Consider the following 15870-nt stretch of genomic DNA (forward strand, 5'->3'; position numbering starts at 1 on the left):
GTGACCAGGTGGGACCTGCCCGGCCATTAGGTTTTGTCCTGGCAGAACAGAAATGGTGGGAACAGATATTTCAGCTAGTAAACAAGAACCAGAGTCGTGGAACATTCTGAGTTGGAAGGGACCCATATGGATCATTGAGTCCAACTCCTGGCTCCTTGAGGGCAGTGTGAAAGTCAAACCATGTATCCAAAAGCCAGGAGGTGTTGCTGAAACACTTCTTGAACACCAAAAATTTCTTCATGGAAAGGGTTGTCAGGCAGTGGAACAAGCTGCCAATGGGAGTAGTGGAATCACCATCCATGGAAGTGTTCAAAAATGTGTGGCTATAGCACTTGAGGACATGGTTTAGTGGTGAACATTTAGAGGTGAACCACCATTCAAGGTGGCTGACAGTTGGTCTTGGTGATCTTAGAGATCTTTTCCAGCCCTAACATTTCTGTGATTCTATGAATTATGAAAGAGAGATTTTCATGGTTTCACTTTGTAACGTGAAGTGCAGACTCTGTGAGAAAGACACAAAGGTTGATGTTTTGTAAGCCTCCATGAATGCAACCACAGATCATGAACACAAATGTAACCAGAGGTCATGAACAGAGCCACTGGGCACTGAAAGCAAGGCTCAGCTGCTGAGACACCCACAGCAGGATGGGGCACTTCAGGTAAGACAACTACCTGTGGGAGACGTGCCCCCTTCCAGACCATCAGCTGGAGATGAACACTGATATCCTGGGCATCTCATATGGCACCAGGTACTTCTATTGATGCAGTTTCTTCCTTGTGAACAAAACACCCTTGGGTGAGGGGGAAAACAACTATAATCAAAGCTCTCTGAAGAGCCACTCAAAGAGTAGAATTAAAGAAATCCTGAAAAGACAGAAGTAAGGTCAACTATTTTAGGAATGTTGATGACTCAGCCCAGTACTTGCAAAGCCACCTTAATTACCTGGAAATTTCTATCAGACTGCATGTTTCCTAAATAAAAGGGGTTTAGAGACTTTTTTCAATATCCTCTCAGTAAGCCCAGACATAATAATAACCTGTTTGATCCAAAGTTAAATTTGAAATACACTCAAAATAGACACCTACCTAACTATGATTTTATTTTTAAGTTTAAACCACCTTAATAACTATATTTTCGTTCCATAACACTTGAGTCTTAGTTGCAGACAAGAAGAAAATTGTACCAGATAATTTAAAAGAAGTGAGAAAGCAATAGTTCCGTGTTAAAGAGGTTACAATCAGAATATGAAACAGGAGACAGCAGATGGGTGTTCTCTGATGGAAGGACATAGGGAAATGATAAGGCAAAAGTTGTTAATTATGAATGAAGATGGAGTTAGTGAAAATAAAGTCAAACCTTCATCCCTTTTTTGATGGCACCACAGAAAATACTTTTGTTTAAAGAGCATTTTAAAGCAGGTGATGTGATAATTTAGGGTATATTTCTGTTATGTTACCATGAATTGGAAAAACCTTAAGTATACTTCAGAATTTACCATTTAGAAGATGAGGAATGATATTAAGGTCCAATACAAAATTATTTCAGAAATACCAGTGGTAGTAAAACGACCAGAGGTGGGATAAAGATGAAAGTGAACAACACAGGCAGCCAGTTTCTAGCAGCTTTGACAAAGGGGTTCTAGTGGAGAGACTTTAAAATACAACACACATTTTATTTGTTAATTGAGAAGTGAACATGCAACTTTTACAGTAAATAAAGTTAGGCCTCATAAAGGATCACTTCTTACAACTTCATTTTTAACAATGAAATTAATATACCTTTTAGACACATAAAAAATTATCTTATAATTAAGTTTAATATCACTAAAGTAAAGAAAATTGTCTTTATTCATTTCAGAACTAGACTTGTGCTCTATTAAAGAACACCTGCATTTCTTTTTATTCAATAAAAAGAATTTCTTTTTATTCAATAAATGAGTCAGACTTTTATTGATTTGATTTTACAAAGGATGATGAGCCATGGAAACGTTAAGTAGTTGGGGTTTTGCCCCCAAACCTCTGGGGTTTACCATAGGATCAAAACAGAATTTGGTGATTTTTTCCCAAAGGTGCTTTTTTCATTGAAATGTCAAATCATTTTGCAGCACTGAACTCTGGGGGTAAAACCTGTGGCACTTATTGAAGGTAGTGAACATAGAATGTAGCTCTTCTCCTTGGTCATCTTTGTTCCTTCAAACACTTGGGGAGACAGAGGAAAAATATATCCCAAAAGTCATGCTATCCATTCTTGGAGTTCTTCCCAGAATAAAACTGTCAGAAGGATCTTGCTGTTTCTCAGTGCTTTTAAGCAGGTGTGGAGCTCAGTGCAGAGCACATCCAATAATGCAGAGCACATCCAATCCCACCGCAGTCTGAAAAGAGCTGCAAGGCTTGTGACACCTGCAGAAGTGCAAGTCTGCAGAAATGGAAAGCACCTGGTTTAAAAAGTTTTAAGCCCTGTTTTTCAGAAGATTGCAATAAACTTCCCTGACGAGCCAACAAAACTGAAATCCCAGGTACCTTCAGGAGAGGGTTCCTCTCCCAAGGAAACAACAGCATGAATGGCAGCTCTGAATAATGCTTGCAGTAGAATTACACTTTTCTTACGCTTACCACAATTATTTGAGATATGTTAAAACAACACTGAGAAGACAGACATAACTCCTCAGTGTACCAATATTTAACAAAAAGAAGTAACCTGACCTCAGCCTAAATATAGAAAATATCCAAGGAGTGAGCAAAAAGGGATGCTGGGGATGGGAAACTGAGATAAAGAAAGACTAATTCACTTGCCTGAGGTAATCAGGCTTAGAACTGAAGAGAAATTTCCCAACTCTCACACCATTGCCTTAACCACAAAGTTAATGCTCTGCTGATCTCTATTTTATCCTTCATAACTTTTAAAAAATCCCATTCCTATCAGGCTTCACTTTCTCACTGCTTTGACTGAGCACAAGGGTGAACCGCTGCGGGGTAGGCAGGTAGATGAATTGTATTTGAGTTAGACTACACTAGGAAAATATGTTTGTCCTTTAACAGTGAAAGATGCATTTTTCATTCAGGCAACTCAAAAACTAAGTCTTTTTTGTTACATATTGAATGTAGCTAAAAGTGAGGATATTTTCTTATACACCTGTGCTCAGAGAAAGCAAAGGCTAAGTAATGTATCCAGCCAGTTCATCCTATGCTGCTTTTTAGGAGCTTTCTCAATTTCTCATAATCTCCTCAAAATTGACAGAGACATTTGTCCTCACTGAGAACTGAGGCCAGGCTGGAAATGCAGTTATGTTAAAGCCAAGTTTATGCTGAGTTTTTCAAATGTAACAACACTCATATATTATATATCCCTGAAATGCAAGACTTTTCACCGCACATAGCTAAAAGAAATTTTGTCATAAACTGACAAGCAAATGTTTTATTAAACCTGTTAGAATTCATTGTTAAATAACAATGTTCAACATTTATATCCTTAAATCTCTGCACCTACACAAACTACAAAATCTTGCAACACAAGTGGATCAATTTTTCTTTCATTACTATTACTAAATCTGCTTTACAACAGGCAGCACTGAGTCTCAATTTCCCACCTTCCATTTGCCAAAAAATGCAGATTTATTGCACCATACAAAATTAAATAGACATGGATTTAACTTTAAGCAGCCCTGACTTGCCATGTATGTGCTCCTATGCCATGTGTCAGCTCCTCTCTTCTCTGGTCAACCTCACCACTGATCAAGTCTGCAAAACCCTCAGCTCTGGGATCATTGGAGATATTTGCTGTAAAGACAGAAATTTTTGCTTCTCCTTGCATATTGCATATCCAGAATCCACTACTTGATAAAGCTCAGATGTTTTTGCTGAGAACAGGATGTTAACACATCACAAAAAATTTTGGGGAGTGTTTAGGGAGTGCATCATTTCTGTGAAGGCGATGCAAGACATGAGTTTTAGGAAATACATTCCCTAAGCCTGACCAAAAAAAAAAAAAAAGATTGCCAAGACCTGATATATCATTAATTATAATTATCAGTTGCCACATCATTTCATTCCATTCGCCTTTCAATCATGCCAGGAACAGAAGGAACTGCATTCTGTCAAGGCCTTGCGTCAAGAGAATGGAGAAGATTATTTTGTATTCAAGCAGTTCACATTTCAGGGCACAGGGGCTGAACCCTTAAGACCAAAAATAATGGTGAATCACATACCATTTATACAATTCTATTTTGGCCTGGGTTTTTCCCCAGAGCTAGCATACAACATACCATTTCCCTGAACAGCTCTGGTGCTCACAGCTCTAAACACTTTTCTGCCCACTATACTACTTTTTCCTTTTCTGTTTCCTTCTGTTTTTTTCAGGTCCTTGGTGCTAATATTTTCCAGTGTGGCTTTGTATCTTCCCTATTGTCCTTTCTGTGTTCCTCTTTGCCCCATTACACAAATAAATCTGGGATTTGCCTAGAACCAGATGATTGTGGTTATCTGAAACATCAGCCTGTTTCTTCCAAGGTGGTTCCCATTTTAGCAGTGAGAAATACATTCCAGTACTGGGCAGCATTGATCCTTCTTTATAGGAGGAATTCTTGCATCTCTTAAAGTCATTGTGGGCTTCGGATGTCCCAACAGTTGCTCAAATACCACAATATATTTCAATTTAATACTTCAAGGAAGATGCCACTTGTCCACTGGGATTTGCTTTTGCAGTAAGTACAGTGGGAAGACTTGCTACACCTTGCAACTCAGCTGTGCATGGGAGACAGAGACAGGCTTTCTGTGACATTAAATCATTTGTGAGATCCCTGGCATGCTCAGATATTGCTCCCTAAGAAGCTCAGGCTCTGTGCAGCCTTCCTATTCTGAACTTCCAGAGCCCAGGAATGGTATGGATGTGTCCCAACCAACCTTAGGTCTGAAGAAAAGTTAGCCTTGAGGATCTGGAGCTTTTAGGATAACTAGTATAGGTATAGTTTGTTATTTATTCTCAGAAAGCAGAATATAAAGCTCTCAGCAAATTTGGAAGCAAGGTTATGCAAAGAAATGAAGGTTCCTTTCTTGGCTGTCCCAGTGTCTCTCCTCACATCTCCCCTCAAATTTCCACCTTGCTGCAAGATTTGTTGCTGCACTCTCTTCCTTCTCTTATTTCCAGGCAGGGTCCTTGGCTGCTCTCTAGCAGCAAAAGAGCTTCCCCAGCTTACAGAGTGTGCTGGGGCAGGGGGCTGCTAGCAGCACTGTTAGAATCCTGACTTGCTCCAGCCTTCTCATCCTTCCTTGTTTTTTTCCAGAGGAGCAGCCATTTTAACCACAGCTTTAGCAGTGCCATTCTTTTCACCAGACAGCTTAATATGCACTGTAAAACCTTCTCTCGATTTTGCCATATTTCGTAAACATCATAAAAATTCTCAATCACACAACAGTTCAGTCCTCTCCCAGGCCTCAGTATGGGCTTACCTTTCATGAACCACATGGGACAGAGCATTAGTGATGCACCCAGAAGCCTCACAAGCAGAATGATTTACCCAAAACAGCACCTTTTAACACATAGAGGGGATTTGGTGAGCAGAGCACCATCAAACCTCAAACCCTGACCATTTGCAATAAATGGTTTCACTGTGCAGTGAAACCTCGTTAGTGTCCCCCCTACCCAGGCTCTGAGCCACACTTTGCATTTCTTTTCCTTTGTTTTGTTTTCCTTTCTTTTTTCCCCCTATTATTTTTATTGAGGTCTGTCTGCTTTCAGGTCTTTCTAATTTCAAGCTATTCCAATCCCTAAGACAGTATCACCATTGTTGCTGTAATTGTTACTGACCTAGATCCTGCTCTACCTTGATACCTTGCACATCACAGACTTCAGAAAGTCAATGTCTGGCATAATCACCCAAGAAGTCACAAAAACTGTATCCATCAATATAAAAAAAAAAATAAAAAGGGGAAGTCCCAGATAATGATTTATCCCAAGAGCAGACAGGTTTCCAAAGCAGATAGGAGGACTTGCCTTGTCTCTAAGAGGAAGCATAGGATGACTAGGTCATAATTCACTGGCCAGTTTTTAGATACTTTAAAGTTAGATAAAATGAGCCACAGACCTACTGCACAGGAGCCAGAATGACAGATTATGACACCATGGTGCTGGGTACTGTCCAAAATTATTTTGGCTAGCCTAGAAGAGTCATCATTTTATCCTCTGAACTTCAGAGATTTGGTTTGCCTAAAGTTTTCACTGTGCAGGAAAGTAGCTTTGTTGGCATGCTTCAGTGGGAACAGTAAGGGAGGTTGGAAAATTGGGAAATGAATTAAGAGACTGTCGGTGAGTAAAATACAATAGGAAGCCAAATTTCAAGCAACCTCAAAAATTGTAGGATACTCACTATGTCCTAGAGCCACTGCCCTTTAAAGCAGGTCCCTGTATTGCTCCTGCTACATTGGGAACTGCCTTTTCCCACTGAGTGGTGCATACCAGTACAATCCCTCCTGCTGCTGTTCCTCCTTCAGGCTTTGCAACAGTGACTGAGACATCCTTAACTCAGTTTCCCCTCAGACAGAGGGAACTGTGAGTAGAAATTTTAAGAGCAGAAGAAAGTAGAAGAATCAAACAATGAGAGATGAAGGCAACTGATAGAGGAGCTGTCTGAAAAGGGATCAAAATGTCAGTGATGAGCAAAGAGAGTAGCAATGTTAATTATGAAATAATCAGAGAGAAGTCTTTGGGTTTTTTTGGCCTAGATATTTATTGCAGTACAGAAGCAAAGGGTCACAAAGCAACAGTGGGGTAAGGACTGCAACATATATTCCTCTACAAGGAAGCAAAAAGGAAGATTACAAGATTAGAAGGAGAGCCATGTACTGTGTGGAGAGGCAATAAGAAAGGCAGGACAGCTGACAGAGCCAAAGGCAAGACAGTGGAGAAACTGCAGCTGTAGAGACCAGGAGGTAGAAAATATCACTACACCTCATTCCTTCAAGTCATGTACATCAAGAAAACAAGTGGCAGCATCTGCTACACTGCAAGGATGTGGCCTGCACAAGGCCCACCAAAGCCACTGTCTCCCGTTCCCACCTGGGAGCCTGCTCAAATGGTTAAGGTATTAGACTGGGACTCAAGAAGACTCTCACTATCTTACTTCAGGTCTCCTGGCAATCTGGGAAACATCCCCACCAGTAAAACAAGGATCAAAATAGCCTATCTCTATTCAAGATGTCTTTTCTCCTTTCTTCATACAGCACCTCCCTTTGTGGGACTGCCAGCTGAAAGAATGGCCCTCAGTAAAGTTCAGGTAATAATGATAATGTGCCTTAGATGGAATTCTTTGAAGAAAAAAGAGAGCTTAATTGTACCGAGATTTCAAAACCTATGTATGCACAAAGGGCTTTTAAAAATAATTGTGTTTATTTTTAATCTTATTTGCCAGCCTTATCTTTCAAGCAGTCAGAGATAGCACCAATATAATCTGGCAAAAACAACAGTAATTTAATGGAAAGAGTAGATAAAATGGCCAGATGCATGTCCAGCATGTAAATCGAAGGAATTGCCTTATTGCACTTGCCAGATTTAGTGAAGAAAGGTGCAAAATACCTCAATGAGAAAATTGTTAAGACTTGGATAGTTTTCCTGCATGGCTAAGAAAATGCTAGAACACAGGAGAAAAAGATTGATATTATTCCAAAGTAATATAGTGACAGGGAGACTTGGGCTCATAAACTCTCTGAACTAAGAATGACGTGAGCACCATAAACAAGTCTTTGTCCAGAGAGGGCTCACAAAGTTCGTAATACATATTCTAAATCAAGATGCACATAAAAATAGACAATTCCTCTGGGAGAGACAGATCAAGAGGTGCCTGTGGAGCCACCATAAATACAGCTGCTATGGGAGAGTCCAGAAACAAACCACCACCAGGCACAGTTCAAGACCAAGCACATTTAGTGAAAGACTTAGGGAAAGAATCCAAAAGCAAGAGCCAACATATGGGGGCTGATATTTATTTCTTGTTCTGCTATCTGACCTTGGACAAGTTATTTTGGACTTAGATCTGAAAAGTAATGACCAGACTGTTCCCAAACTAACAATGCCATTAGGAACATGCCTTGCCAACGCTGTTGTTTCTTGCAGGCACAGAGAAGGTGCTTCTCATCCCAGGGCAGACCCTGCCAAAGTACTCTGTTACGAATGGAAAGGGTGGCATCTGTTCTCAAAGCTGTGTTTGCACTGCTTGTGAATCACACCATCACTGTGGGAAGGCACAGGCTGATCACACTCAGATCTCATCTGCAGGAACAGCACTGAAATCCTGGAAGGGGATCAGGCTTCTACAAAATCCCTCTGCCAGGCTTCTATCTCTCTGCACTCAGCTTGTGGATCCCATATCCCAGCTCATGGACCCTTTAGAGGGCTTGCAGGTACCCAGGCTGTGTGCAGACAGCTGGCTGGAGCATCTTTGCTAAGTGTGACTGTGAAGTGTGCCTCTGTTCCCAAGGAATGTTGGGAACCCTGGGTGTCCCTCAGGGTTCTTCCAGAGTTTGATAGACCCCATCCATCACAACCTCCACAAAGACCTGCCTCCTATTCATCTCTCAAAGTCATAGAATCATAGATTCATAGAATCAAAGAGTCATAGAATAGTCTGGGTGGAAAGCACCTTAAAGCTCATCTATTTCCAACCTCCCTGCCATGGGCAGGACACCTGCCACTAGACCAGGTTGCTCAAAGCTCCAACCAACCTGGCCTTGAATATTTCCAGTGATGGAGCATCCACAAGTTCTCTTGGAAACCTGTGTGCCATCACTTTAGAATTTCTGTCTAAATACAATCTAAACCTACCCTCTTTCAGTCTGAATCCATTCCCCTTGTCCTCTCATGCTCTTGCAAATAGTTTCTCTCCATTCTTCTTGAAGGCTCCCATCAAGTACTGAAGTCCCATGAAGGAAACACACAACTAAACACATTTAAGCTCCAGGCATTTTCTGGACCAGATTCCTCCCTGACTCATATCAATTCTGCTGCAGTATAAGGCTATTGATTTTAGTGGTGGTATTGCTGATTTACACAAGGTTGAATAAGAGGAGAGCACTGGTGACCCCTGTAAGATGGGGATAATAATCTTTAGCAACCACCCAAGGGAAATGTGAAAGTTAATTAATTAGTATTGTAAATCTCTGTGAGATCCTAGCAGTCTATAAATGAATTCAGATGGTACCAGGGAGAGAGCATAAAATTTTTCTTCTTTCAAAAGTTTAAAAACACAGACAAGGAGGAGCAAAGTAGAGAACAGAGCCAAACATTCAAATCTGGAACAGTGTCTCCATTTCAAGCCCAATTCCAGTAAAAATGTTGAAGACACATATAAGACATAACCTGTTTTCAATCCTGAAAGCAAGATTCCCTGACATTTTCTTTAAAAGAAAGTGCTGTCAATACAGCCCAAAGAAGTTCATAAAAGGGCCTGTTTTAAGTTTAGTCAATTAAAGATGTGAGCAAAAGAACTTTAGACATCATTGACCCAGATAGTCTATGGCATTTATATTCATAAAAGAACAGAATATGGACACCATGAATTGCAAGAAAAATTCCCAATACAGATGGTGAACTCACTGTTCTGCCCTTCAGTAGTGCACAAGTCAGAAAGGTGAAGGAGTCAAATGTAGAGGGCTATTCCCTGATCAAGGGAGGAAAGTGTGCTATTTAATAATAATGATAAAGGGAAGAAGATTTTTTAAAGCTGTTGGAGTGTCGGGATGATGCTCTAATAGAGCAATATTTCCCAAAAGCTGCATTCTTTAAGGACAATCAAGTCCACTTCTGACATGTTAGTAGGGCACCACAGTTCATTTGCACACCCAAATATTTAAATGGGTGCACACATGGTTTGCAGTGAATCATTGGGATTAGCTACTCCTTCTACAGACCTAAGGACTACAAGTGGAACAAGGCATTTTTTATGGTGTGCTACACACAAACAAATGGCAAAAAGACCAAAAGCTTAGAATGTGCTTTTCCCAAGAGAGACTAAGAATGTGTTCATTTGTGCTCTGCAGTCTCATTCTCTCCACTGACCCTAAGAAAAGTTCTGAGAGATTTGTTGAAAGATTTGAGTAGCCAAATTAGGTCCCTTCTTAAGAGATTATGTTTGCATATACAACTCAAAAAATATTATAGGCCTAAAAAGGATAGTAAAATATGACCTGCTGCATTCCTTAGGTAGTGGGGGGGAGGGGGGTTGTTTTGGTTTTGGTTGATTCGCTTGTTTGGTTTTTTTATTTCTTATCACCTGTGTCCCCAAAGTCAGCACAAAGGCAGGTAACAGATTTAAGTGCACCTGTATAAATTCAAAGCAATCATCACTGGGAAATCAGCAGAGTTCCTCTTCATTTAGACGATTTCATGGTTTCCATCTGTCTCCAATAAATTTAAAGAAGTAAAAGAAAATGTTCATCTATTAGCCACCATCATCACCAAACCAGTAACTAAGTCAGAGGAGGCTGGTTGGAGCTCACCAATCCCATTGAGTCCCATAAAAGAAATGTATTTTCTTAAAGATGTTGAGAAAAAAGAGCTGTAGATGCAAATAAGAAAATAGGACAAGCATTGCTAACATAATTTGCAGCATCATGTTGATAAGCCAACCCTTTTGCTGCTGGTTTTGAATGTTTTTCCCTCCAAAGAGTCCTGTAGCTGCTTGTACCCTGGCATTGCTTTACTGCCTATTTGTAGCTGGGCTCTGTGACTACAAGGGCACTTCTTCCACAATCATCTCTCCATCCTGTAATCAATAGCTTCCCTCACAGGTGACCTGGTCACTGATCATGCTCCCTTATGTATATGCAAAACCTTTGTGGATGAATCTTTGTAATAATTTCTATGTTGTAAAGAACCATTTTTGGATAAATAGTACTCAGACAGTGTTAAAAAACACCCCAAGCAGTAGCTGACATCATCAGCATTTTTCAGGTCTCACCTGTGCTCAGTGTGCTATACCAGGTATAACCCAGGAGAATGACCAAGCAAACCATGTGATAGCTGAAGATGTCTTTTGAAAATGCTTTGAAACAGATAAGCCCAGAATATTTTTAGGACGCACAAAAAGTGCATTATTTATTAGAACTGATTCCCTCAGCCAGAGATTACACCTGGATCCTAACCCCCAATTCCCTATGATCTCTGAGTTTATTCTTCCTTGAGCATGAAACACATTTGCAAAGCAGCATGAGGAAGATTTTCTGATGTTGATCTGTACATGGACCAGGCTGGGCTCTAGGGTGTGAGTCAGGCAACCTTCCCCCTGCTCCCTACTTAGTCATATTTATGGTCCATCTAGACAGAAAAACATCTCTTCTTAAACACAATGTCTAACAGGACTGGAAACCAAAAACAGGGTTTAATATAATGTACCTGTGAGAAATAGTTTATTCAGTTCCTAGGGGAGTCTGATCTTCCCAACAACAGGCAAGGGAAACTGATGAACTAAAATAAAAGTGGGATAAGAGATACAAAACTGTTGCTTAGCTTAAAAGTAATATATAGTTCTAGGCTAAGACAGGTCCTTCTTATTTAACATTACTCTGGGATGCATCTATACAGGATGTCAAACACTGCTCTCTTTGCATGTGTTGACTTTAATCCTCAGAAATCTGTGAAGGTCCAGATTCTGAAAATTTCTGTAGTGGCTCTTAGTGCCTCAGTTTCCTCATCTATTTTATGTTAGCACATTATTGTTCCTTATACAGCAATAGTGTCTAGAGAAATAGTGCCTAGAGGCCAACCAGCTCAGCATTCCATGGTGCCTTGGTAAGATATGGAAAATTACAGTCTCTGCACCAGACATATAACAATGTAATTGTTTATCTTCATTATAGACCTCTCATTGAGCCTAATGCTTCTCAAGTGCTTAGAAAGCCTGCAGTGAAAGGTGGGTTGTAAATGTAAGAAGTGGTACCATGGATAATAGATTACTGTGATTGAGGTAAAATCACAAACAAATATAATGTGTGGTGCATTAAAAGTAAAGAAAAAGCCAAGGATTTAGTAATCAGCTATCATCAAACTAAAGAAAAATATCTCTCTCACCAAGGAGTCTGGCTACAAAGTGATGGGTGGACTTCAGTTCAAAAGTTCAATTATACAATTTCAGATTCAAAGGAAACTTCAACTCAGCTATTGCCTGGTGATACGATTACTGAAACCTTGAAGGAAGGAAATTGAGTTTGAGCTGAGTGTAGGAGCAGTAATTTACCAGGTGGAGTAGTCAGAAAACATTAACCCTGTAAATGCCATTGGCAAAGCAGAATTTATTAATGCACCAGTGTCATATTTCTGAAGGCAAAAGTCAATTTCTAACTCATAACACAGAAAAAGTATGTTTTCAACTAAAGGAGCCAAGTTCTGTCCAAAGACTAAGGAAAATTTCTCTATCTTGAATATCTGATAGAAGAATTACTGTCCTGATCTAGTCAGAAGTCCATCTAATCCTGGCTCCCCAACAGCAGTAAACAGCATCACCAATTTTGGAAGAAGAAAAATAAATCTTTTAATAGTTTTGCTTTTATAACCTGCCCCAGTGAATCCCTTTCTTATATAGGTCATAAATCAATTTATGCCCTAAGTTACCAAGTTGTTGGCATTGTCAAAGTCTTTTTTTAATCCTGTGGTTGGGAGCTAAAATTCAATTTTTGCTATGATACTCATGGGTAGTCTTCCTGTCCACCTTGCTAACATCAAACCCTGACATTTAAGTGTCTGCCTTCACATAAGCACATGATAAAAACCGATTTTATTTTGCATTTGCATGGCAAATTTCCACCTGCAATGCTAAAAGTATCTCCATTGGCATTGATTTTACCCTCTATCCAAGCTGGAGCAGAGCAATGATTGCAACAGTCTAGTTCAACATCCCACTTAAGACACTGTATATCAGTTTAACTCACCAGTTGAGCATCTGATTCAATATCTCATACCTGAGCCAAGGATTTGCTTCCATCCAGTCATGGACATAAAAGCTTCTTATCCCCAACATTAAAAATACAGTAGGTTTAGATTGGACACAAGGAAGAAATCTTCTGTGCTGAGGGTGGTGAGGCACTGGCACAGGCTGCCCAGAGAAACTGAAACACTTCCTGGAAGTGTTTAAAGCCAGGTTGGATGGGGCTCTGAGCAACCTGGTCTAGTAGAACATGTCCCTGTCCATAGCAGGAGGATTTAACTACATTTTTTCAGAAAGATTGCTTTCAACCCCAAAAATTTTATGATTATATTTCTGATTATGATTTGATATTCCATTCATTATGTGAAACTCTGCTGTACAGTATTTTATTCTTGAATACTAGCTGTCCAGCCACAGTAGGGGAGGACAACTTGCAATAAGATGAGCTTAAATTTTCTTACTCAATTCCAGTGTCCTGTGCAAGTGATGAAATTTAATGCTTAGGTCCAACTTTGAAGTTTCTCCACAGCAGTTTGTAAAAAGGACATTTCAGAATTGATTCTGAATCGCAGAATGCCAGATTGAAAGGCACTTTAACAAACATCTGATTCAACATTTCTTGGGAAAATCATGGTCTAGACAAGACGGCCCAGCACCATATCCAACCAAATATTGAAAGTATCCAATGTTGGGATAAAATCCTGAGGCTTTTTTCACACATGATCTACAATAGTTCCCTTTGTCAGGAGAAGCAGCTGGAAAACAGTCAGGACATACTATGGAGTCTCAGTGTGTCCTGGTTACATAACTGGACCATGCTGCTACTTACTGCAGTCAGGGAAGTCCAAGCAGACCTTGGAATGCCCAGCCCCTGGGCCACGCAGGCATAAACATCTTGTGCTACTACAGTGGGGTGTCGGGGGTCCAGCTGCCAGTCCAGAAGGACACTGGTTCCCTGTGGATTTCAGCTCGTCTGCCAGCCTGTGCAGGAGCTGTGGGTGCTGTGAGAGGTCTCAGAAAGCGTCATGCAAGGCCACCAGCTCTGTGTGTCAGGATTCAAACACCATGTGTGAACAAACCGTAAAGGCACAGATCTGACCCACCACTGACCAAATGCACTTTCTTCCTCATTGAGATTTAGCTCTCCCAAAATGGAGAGATAAGGCTCAGCAGATCCTGTGGGAATTAACTGTATGACCCCTTGAAGATGACAGCCTGGGGCAGTGACCACACCTTTGATGCCAGAGGAACTGCCAATGCAAATAAATCCCGAACTGTTGGCGAACATGGAACTCAAGGAGAAAAGCTCTTAATCTCACTAGACAGCTGGGATAAACATTTATAAAGGAAACATTTTCAAAAGGCTAGGCAGATTATAAAGGCACCAGGAGTCACTGAAATCTTGTTAAACATTGTTCACTGCATTACTTTAGGTTTTAATTTGAACTTACACTGTCAGATAAATTCCATTTATCTCTTGAATGCTTTTCTCACTGTGTTTGTTGCTAAGAATTCACACCTTCACTGAAGATTTACATTTTGTCCTTGATCAAGACAAAGATAATGTTCAGCTTCAATCATTCTAAGGCACCTTTCTGGTTTTTTTCACTTTTCTGGGTTAGTGTTTCTTGGTGTCACAATGAAAATACAGGCTGTGGTGTTCAACCCTTAGTGTAGGAGAGAAGAATGTTCTTACAGGAAAGCAACTGAATGAGTCCCCCAAAGACTCTCAAACACTTCCAGAGATTTCCAGCCTGACCTTGGGAAAACTGCATTACTCTCCTCATGGATCTATAAAATAAGGAAATAAAGGCTTTTTCTTGCCCTTCTGCTGACCTTGCCTTTTCCTACATAAAAGGCCAACCTCAATGGGAACAAATTTTCGTCAAGGTTGGTAATTATTCTTTCAGTACAGCCTATCATGAATTATCAACATCATGGTAAATTTGGTGATTTAACCAATGAAATATCTCCACTATAATACAGAAACATAAATACCTAAATGATATTTTTGGAGGAGCTGTAGAAGAAATCCCTTGAGCACTCCCACACTTCCATTTGCTATCCTATCTCACTTGTCATTAATTACAAACTAATGAATGCCATTTTCTGTTCTGCATTGATACTTTACTTTCTCCTCCTGTGGGGCCATGAAGCAGCACTGAAAGACGTGTGCAGACTGACAGCATTTATCTATGCCATCTCACAAAGCTCAGCTTTTCAGATAAAACAAGACTTTATTACAAAATAACCCTTCTTTCCAAAAACCAATTTCACTGATAATCCCTTCAGTTAGGTGCAACCTGTAGTAGAAATTAATTTTACCTGTACTCTTACTTAGATGACATTTACCACAGCCCCCTGTACATTTAATACCATCTTTTCACCCAAACTATCCTAGAGTAAGTCTGGTTTCCTGTATATTTTGCTTCCTTGGCAATACAGAGAAGATTATTTTGCTCCAAGTTCTTTGTTATAAATTATGTTTGAGGCAGTGGAGTGATGTATACCAATAAATCTTGACCATTATCTCTATGCACTTAATGACTGTCTAGAATAATTACCTGTGATATTAAATCTATACTTTTAAATTGCTACACTAGTTGCTTGCATGGTTTTGACTTGGGCTCACAAAATCATTAACTCATGAGCATAGTGAAGACATTAACAAAAATCAGGATCCACTCCTGGAAAGCTGTTTGGACAGGGTGATCTTATTTTGGGTGGTTACAAGTCTGATAGTGCAACCATGGTCTGTTCTCTTCTACTTGACTGCCAGTCACAGAATAGTGCTGGGTGCATTTAGCAGCATACATAACCACCTGAAAGCATCAAGGGAGGAACTAAAAGTGCATCTGAAAAGGCAAAATTATCTAATTGCCTCTAAAACACACTGTAGATGGGCTACAGACCTGCAGACTAGATGCTCTGATAGCTGATGACAGAGTAAAAATGATTGTAT

This window comes from Serinus canaria, chromosome 3 (genome assembly GCF_022539315.1).
Source record: "Serinus canaria isolate serCan28SL12 chromosome 3, serCan2020, whole genome shotgun sequence".
Taxonomy (NCBI): Eukaryota; Metazoa; Chordata; class Aves; order Passeriformes; family Fringillidae; genus Serinus; species Serinus canaria.